This window comes from Orycteropus afer, unplaced genomic scaffold (assembly GCF_000298275.1).
Source record: "Orycteropus afer afer isolate SDZICR_OR568_19922 unplaced genomic scaffold, OryAfe1.0 scaffold00061, whole genome shotgun sequence".
Taxonomy (NCBI): domain Eukaryota; kingdom Metazoa; phylum Chordata; class Mammalia; order Tubulidentata; family Orycteropodidae; genus Orycteropus; species Orycteropus afer.
The window spans coordinates 9,204,834-9,223,502 of record NW_006921648.1 but is presented as its reverse complement, the minus strand read 5'-3'; the positions used below and the strand labels follow the sequence as shown (position 1 = coordinate 9,223,502).

The following is an 18,669-nucleotide window of genomic DNA, read 5'->3' as shown; positions in this document are numbered from 1 at the left end:
TGTGTTTTATTGACTATGCAAAAGCATTTGATTGTGTGGATCATAACAAATTGTGGATAACATTGAGAAGAATGGGACTTCCAGAACACTGAATTGTACTCATGGAGAACCTGTGCATAGACCAGGAAGCTGTTGTTCAAACAGAAAAAGGAAACACTATGTGGTTTAAAATCAAGAAGGGACTGCATCAAAGTTGTATCCTTTCACCATACTTACTCAGTCTGTATGCTGAGCAAATAATCCAAGAAGCTGGACTATATGAAGAAGAATGTGGCATTAGGGTTGGAGGAAGAATCATTAACAACCTGCGATATGCTGACCACACAACTTTGCTTGCTGAAAGTGAGAATAACTTGAAGTACTTACTGATGAAGATTGAAGAATTCAGTCTGCAGTATGGATTATGCCTCGATATAAAGAAAACAAAAATCCTCACAACTGGTCCTATAAGCAACATTATAATAAATGGAGAAAAGATTGAAGTCAAAGACTTCACATTACTTGGTTCTACTGTTGACGCCAATGGAAGCAGCAGTCAGGACATCAGATGACGTATAGCACTGGGCAAATCGGCTGTAAAGGACCTCTTTCAAGTGCTGAAGAGCAAAGATATCTCCTTGAGGACTAAGGTGTGCCTGACACAAGACGTGGTATTTTCAGTAGCCTCATACGCATGTGAGAGCTGGACAATGGAGAAGGAAGACCGAAGAAGAATTGATGCTTTTGAGCTGTGGTGTTGGCGAAGAATGCTGAAAGTACCATGGACTGCCAGGAGAACTAACAAATCTGTTCTGGAGGATGTACAGCTGGAATGCTTCTTGGAAGCGAGAATGGCCAGACTACTTTCATTCTGGTGTCAGAAGGGACCATTCCCTGGAGAGGAATATCATGCTTGGTAAAGTCGAGGGTCAACAAAAAAGGGGAAGGCCCTCAGCAAGGTGGATTGACACAGTGGCTGCAACAGTGGGCTCAGGTATAGCAAGGATTGTGAGGCTGGCACAGGACTGGGCAGTGTTTCATTCTGTTGTACACAGGGTTACTATGAATTGGAGCTGACTTGATGGCATCCAACAACAACAACAACATTATTCAAATTTACACACCAACCACTAAAACCAAAGATGAAGAAATTGAAGCTTTTTACCAACTTCTGCAGTCTGAAATTGACCAAACATGCAATCAAGATACATTGATAATTACTTGTGATCGGAATGTAAGAGTTGGAAATGAAGAGAGAGGAGCATCAGCTGTTGGAAAATATGGTCTTGGTGACAGAAATGCAGCTAGAGAGCACATGATAGAATTTTGCAAGAACAATGACTTATTCATTGCAAATACCTTTTTTCAACAACATAAAACAAACAATGACTATATGTCTGGACTTTGCCAGATAGAACACACAGGAATCAAATTGACTACATTTGTAGGAAGAGATGACGAAGAAGACTAATATGAGTCAGACCAAGGCCAGGGGCCAACTATGGACATACCATCAATTGGTCATATACAAATTTAAGTTGAAGCTGAAGAAAATTAAAACAGTTCAAAACACAATTTTGGGTATACCATATCTGAATTTAGAGATCATCTGAAAAAATAGATGTGATGCATGGAACACCAATGCCTGAACACCATACAGATTGTCCAGGGACATCATACATGAAGAAAGTGAAAGGTCATTAAAAAGGCAGGACAGGAAGAAAAGTGGTTATCAGAAGAGACTCTGAAACTTGCTCTTCAGCAGTGAGTAGCTAAAGTGAAATGATGGTGTAAGAGAGCTGAGCAGAAGATTTCAAAGGGTGACTCAGGAAGACAAAGTAAAGTATTATCATGAAATGTGCAGAGACTTGGAGTTAGAAAACCAAAAGGCAAGACCACGCTCAGCACTTGTCAAGCTGAAAGAACTGAAGATAAAATTCAAGCCTGGAGTTTGATATTGAAGGGTTCTATGGGTAAAATACAACAACAACAAATGAGTGAAATATTGAACGACATAAGAAGCCTCAAAGAAGATGGATGGAGTACACAGAGTCACTATCCCGGAAAGAACTGGTCTATATGCAACCATTTCAGAAGGTAGGCTATGGTCCAGAAGTGATGGTATTGAAGGAAGAAGTCAAGCTACACTGAGGGCATTGGTAAAAACAAAGCTCCAGGAATTGACAGAATACCAGTTGAGCTGTTCCAACAAATGGATGCCATGTTGGGAGTGCTCACATGTCTATGCCAAGAAATTTATTGTGGCTGTATATGGGATACTTTTCCCAGGAATTGAACCTGAGTCCTTGAGTGGAGGGTGAGAATTCTGTTATGTCTCTTAATTTACACAAAACCCCCGAGATCAGTACTACTATCATCCCCATTTTATAGATGAAAAAATGAAGGAATACAGAGAACAAGTTAATTTCTAGGAATCTGAAGTGGGATTTGAACTCCAATTTGTCTGATTCTGAAGCTCATTCATTCTTTTTCATGGAAAGTAGATAATTTTTATTTTTTCTCTTTCCTTGTGTGCATTTAATAAGAATTCACAATGAATCCATTTAAAATTGAAATAAGATGATAAAGTTATTGAAATTATGCAGAAGTATATGCAATATATTGTGCAAAATGTGTTATTTTGTGAGGAAAATAAAAGATTACAAGGAAGTTTATCCACTGTAATTTCTTGATAAAATACTTATACATAGATAGATAGCTTTGTAGAGAAAAAGAAAACGTACCAAGATATTAACAGTTATTTTTGGCTTGTGGAATTACAGAGAATTTTATGCGCTTTTGGAGGGGAAGATATTTAAATTTTTTTTTCTTTTAACCATTAAGTTCTGTTCTCTTATGAATAATGCAGGTGAAATCACCCAGTGTTTGAGGAGGTAGAGGCTTCGAGTAGAAGTACATGGAGTTTACTTTTCCTGTGTAATTCCTCATTATAAAAACCAGGAAATCCTAACCACTTTTGAGCTCTGACTCTCTCCTAGGCCCTGTGCCAAGCACATTGTATACACAGTCACGTTCTATGCTCACAACAGCCCTACCCAGTAGAGATTATAATTATTTTATCTTACATATGAGAAAATTGAGGACCAGAGAGGTGAACTAATTGGAACATGGTCATCTAGCTGGCTTTTGGGGATTATAAATAATGTATGTAAAGCATCCAGCATATGGCCTGGTATATAGTTAGAAGAGTTTAATAAATGGGAACTCATATGCAAAGAAAGAACCCTGGTAGCACAGTGGTTAAGCACACATCTGCTAACTGAAAGGTCAGCAGATTGAACCTGCAAACCTCTCCAGGGGAAAAAAAAAAGATGAGGCAATCTGGTTCCATAAAGATTATAGCCTTGGAAACTATATGGGGAAGTTCTTCTCTGTCCTGTGGGGTTGCTGTGAGTTGGAATTGACTCAACAGCTCTGAGTTTGGCTTTTTGGGTTTAATGTGCAAAGTATAATATAGATGCAAAGAATTTAAAAATTACTAGTTGTGGTGCAATGAATTGCTTTTCTGTGGCTTTTATTCACCATGGTCTCGTAACTCTCATCAGATGATTGGGTGGACTATGCAAATAAGGTGCTTGTGGCCCACCAAGAGAATTGGACAGCTTGCTAATAATGCAAATAAGATGTATGGCACCCTTGTGGCAGTTGGACCATGGAAATAAAGTGTATGGAACCCTAATGAGGGGATTGGTCGATTTTGCCATCCCACTAGGCTTAACATGAGCCATCTCAGAGGTGAGAAGAGGGGGACCTCACTACCACCAAAAGGAAGAGCAATGAGTGGGGCACATCTTTTGGACCTGGAGTCCCTGCACTAAGAACCTCGTAGACCCAGGATACAGAGAGAAAGAGTTGTGGCACTGGAGACAGTGCAAGATGGTGAAAAGTGGTGACCGCAGCTTCAGGATAATGGCAGGAGACAGCATGGTGGGTTATCCAGCCCACTGAACGGGAGAGCTGAGTGCCTTTTGGCAGGAGGCTTGCTGTTGGAGTGGGGTACCTCTGGGCATTTATTGGTACAACTGAAGAATTTTGTAATATTTGCCTGAGCAAAGTAGAGGCCTAAGGACTGAGGGCCAGGGAGAAGCCAGCCTGCATGCACGGCTGAGAAGCTGTCCTGACCAAAGGACTGTATCCTGAGTTATTCCTGATTGTGAATTGTAATATTTTACTTCCCTAGTAAGCCCCATAATGGTGAATATTTTCTGTGAGTTGTATGTGGCCATTGCACTGAATTATCGAACCCAGCAGTGATGTAGAGAGTGCCATGGGAGGGATGGCAGGTGTAGAAATTGGTTAAAAGGTTGGAGAAAGGAGGTATGTCTGACCTCCACTTCATAGGAATCAGCCTTGGACTGTTGATGCTGATAATGATTCTCTCTGCTCCCCCTCGTGAAGTTAGATGAGGAGTTCTGATGCGGCCACCATGCCATTTTCACACAAGGCATTTGACTGCTAACCAGAAGGCTGGAGGTTCAAACCCACCAGCCACTCCTCAGAAGGAAGGTTGGGCAATTTACTTCTGTAGTGATACTGCCTCTGAAAACCAAGAAGTGGTCACTATGAGTCAGATCCAACTCCATGGCTGTGAGTTGGTGGGTTTTTGTTTTTTGTTTTGTTTTGTTTTGTTTTGTTTTTTTAGTTATTTTGTGTTTTTGGTGGGTTTCTAGATGCCTACTGATGGCATTCTCTTTTCTCAGAGCAGTTGGGTTCAAAGTCTGAAGACAAGCACCCTGAAGGGCCATTGACAATTTATTTTCTCTTTAAGTCAACAGAAAGGACAGAATACTGAAATAGATGTTTCAGTATTTAAGTAAGTTCCAGGCCAGGAATCAGAAAACAGCTCTGGCTCTTCTACATATTTGCTAAATTTTCTGTACCAAGTCAGGGACCCTGGTGGTGCAACGATTAAGCACTTGGCTGCTAACTGAAAGGTTGGTTGTTCTGATCCACCCAGGGACTCCTTGGGAGAAAGACCAGGCAATTTACCCCTATAAAGAGCATAGCCTGGAAAATCCTATGGGGCAGTTCTGCTCTGTCAGTCGGGTTGCTATGAGTTGAATTCGACTCGACACCCAAGAGCAACAACAAAAACTGGGCCTCATCACTTGAGCTGTCTGCATATCACTTTATTGCTCTGCAGCGTTGTAATGGTATCTCCTTCACCTATATGCAGCTCTCTGCCATGAAGGTCAAATGAGATGATAAACAGCAACGTGTGACCTGTAATGGGCTGTGTGTACCCTGGACATTTTATATCATTAGTTACATAATGGCTTACACCTTCCTGGCTTGGACACTTCTTCTGTTGCGTCTGTTAGCCTGAATTCCTCTTTTCCTTTTTTCCAGCACAACTTCTTAGCCAGGTGAGCACTGGCAAGTAAATTCCAAAGGTTACACTTTTTTTTGGCATAAGGATCCAAGAAAGCTTGGGTTACATTTACAGTTATGAAATTAATGGTATGCATGAATGGTGCCGAACCTCAAACCAGCAAATGGAACTAAAAATAATTGCCAGGCCTTCAGATTTATTGATGGGGCGTGAATACGCCAGGCAGCATTTGGCAGAGCCCTCCTTTTGTTGTGCAGAATTATATTCATAGGCAGTATCAGTTCTATCTAAAATTGGGAGCGGTGACTGAATGTGGATCTGTCTCAGAGGGAAAGAAGCAAATGCATTTCCTGAGTGTCATTGTGGTAAACAAGCCCGGGGCCCTGGAGTTTGGATAAGATCAGTGCCTTCCCTGTTCTGGAGTTTGAGCCAGCATCTCACATTCAGGAGTTAAAGTCAGCCTCATGAGGACACACACATGGGAGATGGGAAGGAATAAGGAGTGAGAAAATGCCTACTGGGGGCCAGGCCTGGTGCTGGGCCATTGATATGCATTAGTTACAGTCATACTCACAACCCGCCCCCCAACCGTTTGCTGCCAAGTCAGCCATGATTCATGGCTCCGCCATGTGTGTCAGAATGGACACACATGGCCTTTTAGGGTTTTCAGTAGCTGATTTTTCAGAAGCAGACCGCCAGGCCTTTCTACTGTGGCACCTTTGGGTGGCCTGGAACCACCTACCTTTGAGTTAGAAGGCAAGTTTGTTAACTGTAGTCCCTATAAAAGCCTTTACTGGGGGAAAAAAAAAAAAAAGCTCACTGCCATCAAATCCATTTTGACTCACAGCAACCCCTTTTGGATTTCCAAGGTGGTAAATCTTTTCAGAAGTAGATTGCCCCACCTTCCTTCTGAGGAGTGGCTAACGGGTTTGAACCGCCAACCTTCTGGTTAGCAGTCAAATGCCTTAGGCACTGCACCACCAGAGCTCCTTCACAAAAAGCCCTTATCAGCACCTAATATTGATTCTCTAGTGACTCCATGGCAGATAATGTAATAAGTGCTTGGCAGGTGGTGTTTTATTTAATTATGACAGCAGGTGTGTGATATGGTAACTCTTGTTATACCCACTGGATAGATGAGGACACTGGGGCCCAGGAGGTAACGTTAGCCAAGTTCTCATGACTAATAAATGGAAGAGCTCAGCAGTTGAACTCAGGCTGTGCAGACTTCAAAATCCACATTGTTTTCAGGGTATTTTACCAGAGGAGACTGAATAGGGATCATAGGGAGATCAGAGCTATGGTGGTCGTGTTATCACTTTTTTCATCATCTTCACTGAATAACCCTTCATGCATCTATTATCTAAGAGGTCGTAGGGTGGATGCACATGGTGAAAACATGCTCCTCTCCCTCGTAAGTCTGCTATGGCAGACAGATGAGTACACGGGGACTTAGGGTACTTGATGAGGCCGAGAGAGTCACCTGGCAGTTCTGTGGGGTCAGAGGACACATCTCAGAAGAGCTGTCTTCTAAAACAGGTTCTGAGGGACAAGTGGAGGGGTGCTGGGTGGGGTGGGAGGCATTCTCTGGGCAGGATGAGCACTTATGTTGAAGGCTGGCCCGGGGAGAGGTGCTCCATGTATTAGATGCCTATAATAAGCTCTGTGTGGTTCATGAGTAGAAGTGGGCAGGGAGGTGGCCGTCAGCAGCGAGGCTGGTGTGAGTGCACAGAGCCGGAGGGCAGTGCAAGGCCTCATGTCTCCCTGCCTTAGACTGGCCGTTTCTTTGGATGCTCCGGTTCCCCTTTCTCTGTGGACATCTTGAGTGTTCTCATTCCACTCCCATCAAGAGGTCCAAGCTCAGGCATCTTCTACTCCCCAGTCTTCATTTACTGCCTCTATCTTGATGGCCCCGGCGCTGACTGTCTCTCACCAGCTCCTCTCTGATCCCACTGCCATAGAGTCAATCCCAACTCATAGCAACCCTACAGCACAGAGTTGAGCTGCCCCATAGGGTTTCCAAGGCTATAGATCTTTATGGAAACAGACTGCCTCATCTCTCTCCCATTGAGTGGCTGGTGGGTTCAAACTGCTGACCAAGTACTTAACCACTGTGCCACCAGGGCTCCCAGCTCTTCTCTGATGACCCAGAAACCAGTTGTCCTTGAGTTGACTCCAACTCATGGAGATCTGTGTCAGGGTAGAACTGTGCTCCACAGGGTTGCCAGTGGCTGTTTTCTTTTCTTTTTTTGGCCAAGTCAGTCTTCTGAGGTGCCTCTAGATAGACTCAAACCTCCATTTTTTTTTTTTTTTAAACTATATTTTCCTTCACCCAAGTCAATATGCATCTCCCCTCTAGTTCGTGGTTTATGCGCCCTTCCCCACCCACCCCTAGAACCATCAAAGACTAGTTCCTTTTCTGTGAAACTCTCTGCTTGACTTTATACAATAGTGGTCTCCTACAGTATCTGCCCTGGTGTGACTCACTAACATCACTCAGCGTAATGGGCTCTATGTTCAACCATGCTATGAGCTGTTTCCCCAGTTCATCATGGTTCTAGAACATCATGTCATAGTCTAGTGGCTGGTTTTTCTAAAGTAGATCACCAGGCCTTTCTTTCAAAGAGCCTCTGCATGGGCTCGAACCTCCAACCTGTCAGCTGGCAGCTGAGTGTGATAACTATCTGCAGCCCCCGGGGACTCCTGGGTTGTCCATAGTCTCCATGAAATAGATCCTTTTGCAGGGAGTGGGGATGTGCTGGCAGAGCTGCAGTCTTGTGGGCAGGTGTGAAGGTTTGAAATAGTCTAGGGAATGGGAGAGAGCCAATTGGGAAAAGAGAAAGCGTTCTGACCAAAGAGAGACACCATAAATTCTAAATGATATTGATCTATGTGGTTGTGTGATGTTCTCCACCTATATTTGATGGTTCACAGGTGAGGAGATGGTTGGATTGCCTCAGTGTTGGGGGGGCGGGGGCTGCCAGGTGAGTGTGACAGGAGGGCAAGGGGGCAGGATAATTGTGGGTATGGGAAAAAAATTGCTTGATGTGATAGGTGAAGAGGCCTAGGTTGGAACGAGGAGGAGGTGGAGGCACAAGTAAGTAGATAAGTTGGGAGAAAATAGAGGAGCCCAAGGACCAGTGGCCAGAATGACATTGGAAAAGAGACACGAATGAGGATAGCTGGGTGGAAGCACTGTAGATTGTCCACATTTAAAACCATTGGACTCAAGAACTCCTAAGGGGCATTCCCCCATGGGAACTGGAGGTGGCCACTGGTAGACTGGAGGTGGTCACTGGGGAGAAGGTCAGAAAGCTGATCTCTACTTTTATCCAGATGTCTGATGAGTCAGTGGATTTATGAAGGCAATGATGGTCACTATTTAAAAGTAAAATTATTCCAAAGTACATTGGAATAGTCTCCACCAGCCATAGATGGCTGGAACCACCAATGTTATTCCCTGGTGTTGGGTAAACCATCAGGGGGTGCCATGGTCAGTTGCTGATCTGAACATAAATATAAGCAAATTCCAGTGGGCACATTTCAGCCCTGCTGCAAAAGCCTCTGTCACCTTGTTGCAATAGACCCCTTTGCTCCTCTTCCCTCCCCTTTGTGTGTTGTGTGTGTTTATCCAATTTGGGCAACTTCCTGGGACAGCAGTGTCCCTTTGGACTCAGTTTGTATGCTTTTGCCCCTTGTTCACTCAGCCTGGAAGTCCCTTCTCCCCACTCTGCTTTCCAGCTCCTCTGCACCCCCCACAGCTCTCTGTCAGTAGCTGCCTGTCTTGATTCCTTCCCTCTCTCACCAAATCTGCTCTCCAACTTCCAACGTCCTGCATTTTATCAACTCATCTCTGCATTGACACTTGCATTTTCCATTTCATTTAACAGTTAATTCCAAGCGCATTTTATTTCATCTTGCCTTCTGGTGGATGGACCCTTCCAGACAGGAATCTAGAGCAGAGGGTGGCAAACTTTGACTGTCCAAGGCTGTTACTTTGTTGAGTGCCCTCGAGTTGCTTTTTGACTCATAGCAACCCCACGGGATGGAGTAGCTCTGCCCCATAGGCTTTTCCAGCCTGGAATCTTTATGGAAACAGATTGCCAGGTCTTTCTCCCATGGAGCCACTGTGTGGGTTTGAACTGCTGACCTTTCCTGTCATAGCCTAGTGCTTAACCCTTGCACCAACAGGCCTCCTTCTGTAAAGGGCTGGATAGTGAGTATTTGAGGCTTTGTGGGCCATAGTGTGTCTACGGCCAGGATTCAGGTCTGTCATTTTAGAGCAAAAGCAGCCACGGACCATCTATAAGCAACTGAGCATGGCAGCATGCCAGTGGGGCTCCTTACAGACACCAGCATTCAAATCTCATCCCATCCTCACGTGTCACAAAATGTCACTCCCCCTTTTAACTTTTGCACTGTGATCCGGGTCAAAGTTTACAAACTAAATTGGTTTTCCATCCAACAGTTCCTACACACTTTGCTTTGTGACGTTGACTGCAATCCCCACAATGTAACAGCTCTCTTCTCACTTCCCCCCTGTGGTTACTGTTTCCGGTCACCCTTCTGTCCTGTCCCTTCCTGCCTCTGAGTGTTCTCCCTGGGCGAGTGCTGCCCTTTGGACCTGATACGGTTGATTGTTCCAAAGAGAGCATTTCTCCCTGGTGTTACTGGTCACCTTATAGGGCCTGCCCATCGTTTGGCTGAAGGTTGACCCAGGGGGGTGATTTCCATCCAGGCTTGAAGGGTGTCTAAAGGCCAGAGAATTTAAGGGGTCCCACCAGTCTGTATCAGATCAGTAAGCCTAGTCTGTTTTTTCCATTAACAATATGGTATTGTTTGATTTTTTTTTTTTCCCAGTGATTTAAAAAGGAAAGCCCATTCTTAGCTCACAGGCTGTACAAATAGCATTGGCTCATGGGTCATAGCTTACAGCCCCCGACCCACATCCCCCTTGGAGTCTGTTCCCTGCTCTGTCACCAGTGCTGGATCAGTTTCTGACACATAATAGTCACTCAATAAACGTTTGTGAAATGAATGAATGAACTAATGAATGTGACCCTGAGCAGTTACGAGCCTGTAGAAAGCTTTGCTTATGGATTGTAACCAAGTAACCAGCAATCTGGGGTTCTGCCTTCAGCTATAATTTGTATGAATCTGAAAAGTTTTAACTTAGTGGACACAGCTCCTGGTCATCATACTTGAGCATAGGTCTTCTGACTTTGAGTCTAGGCTTCTTCCAAACTGCTGAGTTTGCCTGTGTGATTCAACAGGAAAAGCAAGGCTGAGTGGCAGCCTGGTTGGTTACGGAGACTCTTCAGTTCCTTGTAGTCACTCCACAGGGCCCTGGAATCATTGATTAATGTCCAAGATGAGGCTGTTTGAGTTAGGAGTGATTGAATTGACCACAGAGGGTTACTTAGGCTCAGGTTTTTCCTGCAGCCAGTCTCATCTGGCCCATCCCTGGGGAGCCTCCTCTCCTCACCACCTTCTGATAATCATGTCTTAACAGTGGGCAAAGCTGTGCTTAAGCTCATTACTGTTTCCTCACCATTAAATCTTCTGTTGGCTTTAGTATTTCAAAGGATCCTCTCCCTAGAATACTTTAGGGCTCAGACAAGCCTGAAGCAAAAAAGCAAAGTCATTTGGGGCCAGAGCCAAGCATAGAAAAACGACACACAGAGGACCACCTTCTCTAAGGCAGATTGAAGCTCTGATTGGTGTGCATTTCTTCCCAGGCATGGATGGTACCCAGCACCAGGGTTTTGGTCAGTGCCTTCATGTAACTGGCAGGGCCTCAGGCACCAACTCTGGGCTCACTCTTTCATTTGGAAAGTGAAAGTTGTCCATCTCAAGATCAAAATGTATTGTTTTGCCCCAGATACAGAAGAACAAATGCCTGTTGGAGACCTGACACCAAGTTCCAAACATGTCAACTTTCACAACCCAGCAACTTCCACTGGCGAGGGGATGAAAGGCTTTCAATGGATCGATAACCCCAGGTCCTATAACCTTTCCTGAAAACTCTGCAACACTGGCAACGTTTGAGATTAACGCTGAATGTTCAGGGCCGAGGTCCAGGTGGAATTGACGTTTTTGCATAATGCTGAGTGAGGCAGTCCATCAGCATCTGGCCATGGATGCCCCTTGAGTCAAGCTGGATGCATGGGAGCCTCCTTCTTCCTTATTCTGCACTTTAATGATCTCATCTCCTTTTAGAACCTGTTACACATTTAGCCAAACATTTTGCCACTTTTTAAGGTTTTCACTGAAAAATGCGTAGTTGCCAGGAAGTAAGAGGAGGCCTCCGCACTCATGTGCATACTCAACCTTATCGTTTTTTCCAGGCTGGTAAGAATGAATTGAGGAGCCCAGCCACACAGTAAGGAGCTCTGCCAGTGCAGTGGTTTTAATGGCATTTGGCTGTTAACCAAAAGGTTGGTGGTTTGAGTCCACCAGTTGCTCCATGGAAGAAAGATTGGGCAGTCTGCTTCCATAAAGGTTACAGCCTTGGAAACCCAGTGTGGGGGTTGCTATGACTTGTAATCAACTCAGTGGCAGTGAGTTTGAGCGGCACAGTGGTTAAGGCATTCAGTTGATAACCAAAAGATCAGCAGTTGGAACCACCAGTTGCGCTATGGGAGAAAGATGTGGCAGTCTGCCTCCATAAACGTTGTTGTTTTGTTTTTATTTGCCATCGAGTCGGACCCGACTCATAGCAACCGCTCCTTGGGTTTCTAAGGCAGTATCACTACGGAAGTAGATTGCCCAACCTTCCTTCCAAGGAGTGGCTGGTGGGTTTGAACCGTCAGCCTTCTGGTTAGCAGTCAATTGCCTTAGGCACTACACCACCAGAGCTCCTCCATAAAGATTACAACCTTGGAAACCCCATGGAACAGTTCTTCTCTGTGCTGTAGCGTCGCTATGAGTTGGAATTGACTCGACAGCAGTGGGTTTGGTCTTTTACACGTTTTAGGAATCAATGGACGATCCCACCAAATGAAAATCCCTATCATTTTAGCTATCAGCCCAGCGTCGGCATGTGTCTCTCTCAACCACGTCGTAACTCTTATTGGCAACCCTGCTGAGGGAACAAAAGTTAACTATCATTCAGGTAAATACTCCCCACAAAGGCTGTTTCCTCTGCCAGATTGCAAGTAGCGTTTCATTTATCTTACAAGTGGAAGCTACACTGATCCCTGAAGTTTACCCAGAAAAAGCACACAAGCAGGTTCAGTGCCAACCCTTCCCGCATTTCTAAACTGTCTTTGTGACGATCTGGAAAATAATAATAGTTACCATGATATTGTTACAGGGGAGGGAACTTGGGCCAAGTTCTCAGCCACTATTATGTGTTCATCTCTGCCTCCCCATTCCAGTTGTTTGTTGTTGTTGTTGTTATTTGCTGTCAAGTCAGACCCAACTCATAGTGACCCCTCCTTGGGTTTCCAAGGCAGTATCACTACGGAAGTAGATTGCCCAACCTTCCTTGTGAGGAGTGGCTGGTTGGTTTGAACCGCCAGCCTTCTGGTTAGCAGTCAAGTGCCTCAGGTACTATGCCACCAGAGTTCCTTCCAGTTGTTTAGCTTGTCCCATTGCCCTTCGTCTCTTCCTGGACTCTTTCACAGACCTATATGCCTTACAGCTTTCTTCTCCAGGACAGTAGCCCTTTAAGGAGTTCAGCTAAGTTCATGTTTGCTCATGTTTCATAATAACAGACACAGCATCGTGTCATCTTGGCTGTCAGCATCTCAGTACAACGTGATACAGAAATGGAAGCCTCCCTTTGGAGTGCGCCTTATGTAATGGATGGAGATCACCATGGAGTGAAGAAGAAGGCTAATCAGCTGTTAGGGCCTTAATTACATTCCTCTTGGTTGAAATCCCCAAATTACCTAATTGTCACCCAGCTCACATTTAAGCGGTTGATTTTCCCCCTTGATTTGTTATTCTAATCGCCTTTTGGGTGTCCATGTTGTTGCAGTGGAATTCAGGCTCAGGCCTGGGTGGGACGGCTTCCTGCCTGCCAGCTGTTAGGGGCTTTTTCCACGATGCAATCCATGGCCTATAGCAGAGTCCATTTGGTTGAGGAAATAAAAATGGCATACAACCATTGCCTGCTCTGATAGAGAAGGAAAATGATAGCCCCGTGCCCCCAAAGAGGAAAGAGAGCAGTGGTGGTCCAGTAGTGGAATTCTCACTTTCCATGTAGGAGGCCTGGGTTCGAGTCCCAGCCAGGGCACTTCACATGTGGCCATCACCTGTCCGTCAGTGGAGGCTGGTGTGTTGCTGTGATGCTCGATGGGTTTGAATGGAGCTTCCAGACTAAGACAGATCAGGAGGAAAGGCCTGGAGACCTACTTCTAAAAATTAGCCAGCGAAGACCCTGTGGGTCACAACCGTTGGCTTCTGTTACTCATGGGGTCACCGTGAGTCAGGGGCCAATTAGATGATGGCTAACAGCATGAAGGGGAAGAATGATACATACCTGGAGCCTGAACTCAAGTGTTCCAACTCCCCAGAGCACCCCCTTTCTGCTGTAAGGTGGTCATTTCTTCTAACTGATCCTCCACACAGTGAACTGCTCTTGTTTGCCTTGATATTTCCCAAGGCAAATGTGATCGTACTCATAGGAGTGCTGTGTAGGGCTGATGGCCCTAGGCTCTGAAGTCAGATGGCCCGACTCAGATTCCAAGTCCTGTCACTAGCTGATTGATCTTGAACAAGTCACTTAAGCTCTCAGTTTCCCCTCCTGTCAAATGAGGGTTGTTGTTGTTGTTACGTGCCGTCAAGTCGGACCTGACTCATAGAGACCCCTCCTTGGGTTTCCAAGGCGGTATCAGTACGGAAGTAGATTGCCCAACCTTCCTTCCAAGGAGTGGCTGGTGGGTTTGAACTGCCAGCCTTCTGGTTAGCAGTCAAGTGCCTTAGGCACTATGCTACCAGAGCTCCTTCAAATGAGGGTTGTTGTTGTTGTTTGCACGGAGTCGGGCTCAACTCATAGCGACCCCTCCTTGGGTTTCCGAGACAGTATTGCTACGGAAGTAGATTGCCCAACCCTCCTTCCAAGGAGTGGCTGGTGGGTTTGAACCGCCAGCCTTTGGTTAGCAGTCAAGTGCCTTAGGCACTGTGCTACCAGGGCTCCTTCAAATTAGGGTAGTGATGGCCTTTTCCTTACAGGGTTCTCAGGGTGAAATGAGCAAATGCATGTTGGGGTCCTCACAGTGCATCAGCGAGTACCAGTTGTTATACTCATTAATTATTTACTAGGTATTATTACAGCCCATGGAGGACTGACTGATACAGAAGTTACACAATGGCCTCCCAAGAGCCTATTCCGAGCATTAATTAGTGATTACAAGAGAGCTCCTTTGTAGTTTTGTGCTGATTTTTCAAGTCTCTAATGTTCTCTCATTCTTAGAGGGACCCAGAAAAGAAAAAGAAAACACTATTAACTGGTTAGCTAATTACAGGGACACATCACTTTTATTTTGTTTTTTCAAGGGCACACAAAGAATTGAAAGCAAACCAAAGAAATAGAACTTCTGTCCATCCTGAGAACCTTGGGTGCAGAGGAACTGTGGCAAACTAAAGATGATAAACAGACTCTTGAAGAAAGTGGCCACCCATTGTCCCATAGACCTTCAGTTTTCAATTGGGGCTTGAACAAAGTCGAGTACTTCTGCTGTTGGCAAAGCCTCAAGAGAGTTTGAGTTCTGCTGTTGGCTGAGCCTCAAGAGGAGAACAGAAGCAAAAAATGGGGTCATCATGGACCAAGGTGCCCAAAATCCATCTCCCTGAACAACTGCATCAGTGCAGGTTCTGAGGCTGCTGATACCGTTATCTGTAAAGATACTAGATTATCCTGAGAGCAGTTATTATCAGAGAAAAAAAAAAAAAAAATCAACTGCTCTAATGTGAGCTGTGTAACAATTAGGCAATTCGAAAATTTCAACTGAGAGGAATTTAATTAAGGCTCTAATAGCTGATTAAAGTCATTTAGATCCACTGGCAATTGCCACTGGTTACATAAGGAAGCCAGGAAGCAGGCTTTCCATCTTTCTCTTGTGCTGCATTTAGTCCGGCTGGGAGCCGCAGGCATGGTGCTCGTCCACATGTGGTCCTTAGGCTGCCTAGAAAGAAGGATCTAGAATCCTGGTAGGAAAGTCAGCTTTCCCTCAGACAGTGTGGAGGTGCCGGAGCCTGCATTTAATCAGCCAGCGACCAAGGAGGAGTTCCCGCTCCGGCTCAGGGTCCATCCACCGCCCTCTGCAGTGATCGTGTTAACGACAGTGCAGCCAGAGAAGCAAGCACTTCCTCTGAGTGTCTGGAGATCAGCTCTTAGTTTCCCCTGGAGGCCCTGTGTCACTGAGGTCACAGTAGGTTTGACCTCCACCTGCTTCCTAGCAATTTCCTTGGAGAAGCTTGATACCATACAGAGGAAAGCTGGGTTCTGACGTGATATTGCTCTGAGTTTCAGCAGGTTCTACCATCTTGGATGAACTTTAGATCAGCTATTGGCTAGAAAGGAGGCCCTGTGTGGTGCAAATGGGTTACAACTTCTGGCTAGTAATCGTAAGGTTGGAGGGTCGACTATCCAGAGGTCCTCGGAAGACAGGCCTGACAACTTCCCTCCGAAACATCATAGCCATTGAAAACATCATGGAAGGCAGTTCTACTCTGACACGCATGTGGCTGCCAGGAGTTGGAAGCCATTGAAAACGTCATGGAAGCCAGTTCTACTCTGACACATGTGTGGCCACCAGGAGTGAAATTGACTTAACAGCAACTGATTTTTTTGTTTTGTTGGTTAAAGAAAAAGTCATTGCCCTCCACTGGGCACTTCTCTATAAAGCACACCTCAGCTCAATGTCAGGCCCCACAGGGGCTCAGATGCTTTGCCGTGCTTTCCAGGTCCGTCACATTCTCATCTCAAGGGTCCCAGCGTCGGCCCCAAGCACAAAACTCCATGTGTGTGAACCTCTCCACTTGCTTGTGATGCAGAGGCCGGGAAGTGATGCTGGTCAGTGGTGCTGTTTATGCTGAATGTAGACATGAAATCAGTGTTACATTTCCTTCCCGGCCATTTGTCGCCTGTCCTTTGGAGGACTTTCTATCGCAGGTGGAGAGAAATCGGCCTCCTATTTGCTTTGTTTTCCTCCTTAAGCTCATCTTCCTAAAGAGTTAATTACTCATATTTCCTGCAGCTTAGGAGTAAATCACTGCTTATTAACTAGAGTGAAATGTTTGCCTGTGTTTCGCACATGTGGAGTGTTGTTGTTAAGGCCCATGGCCCCTTAGTCATGAAACGACCTGGTGCACTGGCCGTGGCCTGTCAACCTGGCACAGGCACTGTGAACATCCATCGCTGATTTTAATAAATCTCCTCTCTGATTTTTAATTTCACAATCCCTACTGTTTTGTCTCCGAGGAGAGAAGCTGAGAAAGCGGGCAGCTTTCTTCTTTTAACTTTGAATTCTAAGTAGAAGTGTCAGGAGTGTGGCAGCCAGAATTGGGTTCAGTTTCCAGCAAATATTTATTGAGCTGGCATATGAGTAGCACTCTGTTCCCTTCAACTTGGGGTACATGGTTGTAAATTACAGACTGGGATTTAAGGTGCACTGGGCACTCACCCCCCACTTGTAGACAGTCCCTAAGCTCAGTTGATCCTGCTGTGTAAAGATTGCTGGCACTCATGCCAGCCTCACCACTGGGGCCCTCTCGTCAGGCTACCAACCTCTTTCATCCAGACTAATGCAGCCGCCTGCTAACTGGCACCCTCCTTTCAGAATCTTTGCACCACAGACGCTTTCTCTGCACTGCATTGGAAAGAAGTGTTTGAATATACTACAATGATCTTACCACCGATCACTGATTAAAAGTCTTCAGTAGTTCGCCCCTCTGCCCCCTGCACACTTCGGCTGCCCCGAGAAGCTCCGATATGGGAAGCCTTCCTGCCAGAAGTATCTTGTGATTCCCATTCAGAGTAGGCAAGTGTGCGCTGCTCTGCGCCTCCGCTTGCCCCCATCAGGCGATTACCTCACGGTACTGTTCGCGAGCTTTGACTTCTTCTCTTTAACTACACAGGCATTCTCAGGGTGGACATCATGCCTGGATTGTCCCCCATTGTAGCTCTAGGGCCTGGCATGGTACAAACACCCAGCACCTGTTAGTTGAGTTCATGCGTGAATAAGTGAGAGAAGTAAAGAGGGAAAGAGAATGGGCTGGAGGTTCGGACAAGCGGCATGGAGCTGGGCCTGGAGAGAATGGCTGGGCTGTCCGCAGGCGGCACTGCTAAAGAGAGGGGTTCCTGGTGGAGGAAATGGTAGAAGCACAGGCTGAGAGACGGGTTGTTCAGGGTGTGTTTGGTGCCAAAACATCAGTGTATGTTAGTATCATATGTACGCATATGAGTTCATGTGTATACAGGTGTGAGGATACCGTGTGCATCTGTAGTTGTGCAAATATATGTATGTCGGTGTGAGAATGTGTGTAGGAGTGTGTGCATGTGTGTATATGTGTGTATTGTTAGTATGGGTAGGTATGAGTGTACATGTGTGTATGTATGAGTTCACATATGTATGTAGGTGTGCGTGTGGGTTCATGTGTGACTGTACATGTGTATAGGTGTGTACATGTTTAATTGTGTCTATGGATGTGAGTGATATATATTTTACTGTGAAATGTGCACGTGTGTTGGATGAGTGAGTATACATATATGTACGGGTAGGTGTGCATATTTAGTTGTGAGTGTGTGTAAGTGTATATATGTGTGAAGGCATATGAGTATGTTTGTTTGTCTTCTGATAAGAGAGTGTGTATAGGGTATGAGAAAGAAGGGAGGGGAGAGAGTGTATGTGTGGTGAGGTTCTTGGGACCCGTACTGCACAGATCCCTTTAACGTTAAAGGGAGTCTGGATGGTCTGTAGGCAGCGTGAGTGGTAGAAGGATTTAAGCAAGTGTAGATCTATGACATCGGAGCCCTAGCCGACACAATGGTTAAGCGCTTGGCTGCTAACCAAAAGGTTGGTGGTTGGAACCCACTCACAGCTTCATGGGGGAAGAGACCTGGCAGTCTGCTCCCATGAAGATCACAACCTAGGAACCCTCTGGGGTTGTTCCGCTCTGTCCTGTAAATTTGCTGTGAGCCAGAATTGACTCAGTGGCACATGACAGCAGCAGATCAATGACTTAGTGTTTAGATCCATCTCTTTAGGGCGTGGCCCGGAGCGCCAGAGACCAATTAGGAGGTGAGTCTCTTCTGTAAGCATTTCGTCGGTTGATCAATAAGATCAAATGCTCAGATGCCTTAGAAAGGTGAACCACACAACTGGTAA

The 18,669-nt window shown here is 45.5% G+C and overlaps 1 protein-coding gene across 1 annotated transcript in view; it reads left to right on the top strand.

Annotated features, from left to right (window-relative positions):
* Nucleotides 1-18,669, top strand: part of GRIN2A (glutamate ionotropic receptor NMDA type subunit 2A) — a 538,812-nt gene that overhangs the window by 393,270 nt on the left and 126,873 nt on the right. The gene's annotated exons all lie outside the window — the stretch shown is intronic.